Source organism: Mus musculus, chromosome X, assembly GCF_000001635.26.
Source record: "Mus musculus strain C57BL/6J chromosome X, GRCm38.p6 C57BL/6J".
In the NCBI taxonomy this organism is placed as follows: Eukaryota; Metazoa; Chordata; class Mammalia; order Rodentia; family Muridae; genus Mus; species Mus musculus.
This window is the reverse complement of record NC_000086.7, coordinates 88,190,387-88,193,798: the sequence shown is the minus strand read 5'-3', so window position 1 is coordinate 88,193,798 and position 3,412 is coordinate 88,190,387. Positions and strand designations below refer to the sequence as shown.

The following is a 3,412-nucleotide window of genomic DNA, read 5'->3' as shown; positions in this document are numbered from 1 at the left end:
TTAATGTCAGAAGGTTTTTAAACCTGAGATTATTAAAAGAAATAATTTGCAACTGGAAGAAATTAATCCCAATTTGAACTTTTACTTGTTGATATTGTGCAGCACAAAATAAAAATATATATTTTTACAACTTGTTATGAAATACATCAGCTTGTGAATTAAATTGCCAAATGGACAGTTAAGATAACTGATAAGACCCTTTCCTTATCAGTAACAGCAAAAGTTGGGGTGATTGTGGTCCTTTTAAATGGAACTGAAGCATCCTCACTTGGACTGTTCTTATTTAACTTCTGTAGGATTTAACATGGGTATGCTACACTTTTTGGCTAATATCCACTATCAAGTAATACATACTATGCATGTCATTTTGGGTCTGAGTTATCTCACTCAGGATGTTATTTTCAATTTCCATCCATTTGCCTACATTTTATTTTATTTTCAGTTTTTGGGTTTGTTTTGTTTTGTTTTGTTTTGTTTCATTTTGTTTTGAGACAGGGTTTCTCTATGTACTCTGGCTGTCCTGGAACTCACTTTGTAGACCAGGCTGGCCTTGAACTCTGAGATCCACAGGCCTCTGCTTCCTGAGTGTTGCAATCAAAGGCATGCGTAACCACTGCGAGCCTGGTTGGCTTTCTTTCTTCCTTCCTTCCTTCCTTCCTTTCTTTCTTTCTTCCTTCCTTTCTTTCTTTCTTTCTTTCTTTCTTTCTTTCTTTCTTTCTTTCTTTCTTTCTTCCTTCCTTCCTTCCTTTCTTTCTTTCTTTCTTTCTTTCTTTCTTTCTTTCTTTCTTTCCTTTTCTTCCTTCCTTCCTTCCTTCCTTCCTTTCTTTTTTTGAGTGAGTTATTTATTTTCTTGATATTCTGAACACAGCTTCTCCTCCCTCTGCTCCTCTCAGTCTCTCCATCTCACCTCTCCTCCCTGCCCCATTCAACTTCTCCTCCCTTTCTCAGAAAATGGGAGGCTACCCATAGATATCAGCCAGCCCTGGCATAACAAGTTTCTGTAAGACTAAGATCATCTATTGAGGCTAGACAAGGCAGCCCAGTTAGGGGAAAGGAATACAAAGGCAGGCAATGTAGTCATTGATACCCCTTCACAAATTTTCATGTCATCCTTGTTCAGTGGCCATGCTAGTCTTCTCTGTATCATTCGAATTTTAGTATATGTGCTGCCAAAGCAAGCACAAAAAGCACATTATCACCCTTAGTGAGTTTTTGAACTCAAGAAATAGACAATTTTCCATTCTCAAAATATCATTTTTGTTTTCCATATCTCTCTGTGTCTGTCTCTGTCTCTGTCTCTGTCTCTCTCTCTCTCTCTCTCTCTCTCTCTCTCTCTCTCTATCTCTATCTCACACACACACACACAAACACACATTCATTTTATGGTGGGAAGGGAGAGAAGGATGGGTAGCGTGGGAAGAGGGAGGAAGGGAGAGAAGAATCCAGGGAAGGAGGGGGTTAGTGTTGATTTAGCTAAAGGAGAGAGAGGGAGAGACAGAGAGACAGTGATAGACAGAGACAGAGAGAATATATTTGCATTGCTTTGGCTAAAGGTTGGGTTCATTGACCTCTTTCCACTCTATGAGACAATAGCTGGAGGATAATTCTAGTAACCGGATACCATTTAGTAAAAGGATAAGAGACTCTAATAGCAAAGCTTTCCTTGGTTACTACTGTGCCCCAAGCCTAACTTATCTGGTCACATAGTTAAGGGTTTTCTTGTTTTGTTTTGCTTTGTTTTGTTTGGGGGGGGGATGTTTATTTGATTTTGTTTTTAAATCATAGGTAGTATTTTAAATCTCTACAAACTGTTTTCATTGACATCCTAATTTCTGTGGGGAAACAAACTGTTCCAAATACATAATCCAAGTATATTTGAATGCTGGTATGTTTCTCAAATATTTAAGTATTCTTTTACATATTACATGTACTATCTAATGAATCCTTATCTTTCTTTTAACAGACTTTTATCATAACTAGATTGCAAAGGCATATAGTATTTCTTTCTCCTGAACTCAGCTTCAAATTAATGTTTCTTGTTCAACTTTTTCCTAATAGGAATGATAAGAATGAATTTAACCAGATAAACCATTTGCCATAGCATTATTTCATAAATAAAAATAAGATGTTACAGAATTTTGAAATATCTACCTTTTCCCTACAATTTCATGGTCAACTTAAAGCTTTTCAACAGAAATATGTAACTGTATAATGCCAAAGGGAAATGTAAAGCTCAAGAGCTTCCCCCCATAAAATATATCTCACATATCCAATTGAAATGATTCAAATAAAAATATGTTGTCTCTTGAATAAGAATAGAAAAATTTAGAAATGTCTGTAGGGTCTGGGAAGATGCCTGTTTAAAAAAGTGTTTTGCTATGTAGCTATCTCTTGTGAGTCGATGCCAATGCCTGGCAAATACAGAAGTGGATGCTCACAGTCATCCATTGGATGGAACACAGGGCCCCTAATGAAGGAGCTAGAGAAAATATCCAAGGAGCTAAAGTGGTCTGCAACCCTACAGAAAGAACAACAATATCAACTAACTAGTACGTCCCAGAGCTGTGTCTCTACTTGTATATGTAGCAGAGGGTGGCCTAGTCAGCCATCACTGGGAGGAGAGGCCCTTGGTCTTGTGAAGATCATATGCCCCAATACAGTGGAATGCCAGGGCCAGGAAATGGGAGTAAGTAGGTTGGGGAGCAGGGTGGGGAAGGGTATAGGGGGCTTTGGGGGTAGCATTTGAAATGTAATTGAGTAAAATACAAAAAAAAAATATTTTGCTAGTCTTACAGAGAACCCAGGTTTGATTTCCAGCACCCATACAGTGGCTCATAACAACTGTCTAAAAACTACAGGTCCAGGGATTCCAAAGGCCTCTTCTACCCTCCCAGGACTAGTGCATGCTCTTCATGCACATATGCTCACACAGGCCTATGAATACAAATATAAGTAAAAACAGATGTCTAAATAATTTCATAGGTGCCTGTAATCTTTTTCTTATGTATGTACTCTTAAAACTAAAATTAGCATGCTTTAAGTTGGAACTCAAAAAGAAAATTCCTTTGATCTCTAGAACTTGTCACATCAAGCAATTCCTCTCACTGTAATGAAATAAATTCTTGGAAAAATCTATATTTTTATACCATCCCCACATCTTCATACCTCTTTTCCTGTTAGCTCTGGTCTTTTCTCTTTTTTCTTTCATTTGATATACCACTTAGCCAATATCACTCACAAGATCTTAAAATGACTTAGTTTTCTCTCCAGTGGAATCAACAAAATGAAGAGTCACCAGATAGCTGTGAAATGTTAGGTGTCCTTGAAAACCATGTATTGGGTATTACGTTGGTCATATCCACTTGCACTACACCTACTCTACTCATTATGCTACTATAACCAGCAGATTTTA

At 37.5% G+C, this 3,412-nt stretch overlaps 1 non-coding gene across 1 annotated transcript; it reads right to left on the bottom strand.

The window, feature by feature from the left end:
* Positions 1–1,075: 1,075 nt before the first annotated feature.
* On the bottom strand, positions 1,076–1,182 carry Gm25006. Its single transcript, XR_003953143.1, has one exon. It is a non-coding gene; the product is annotated as a U6 spliceosomal RNA (small nuclear RNA).
* Positions 1,183–3,412: the final 2,230 nt, after the last annotated feature.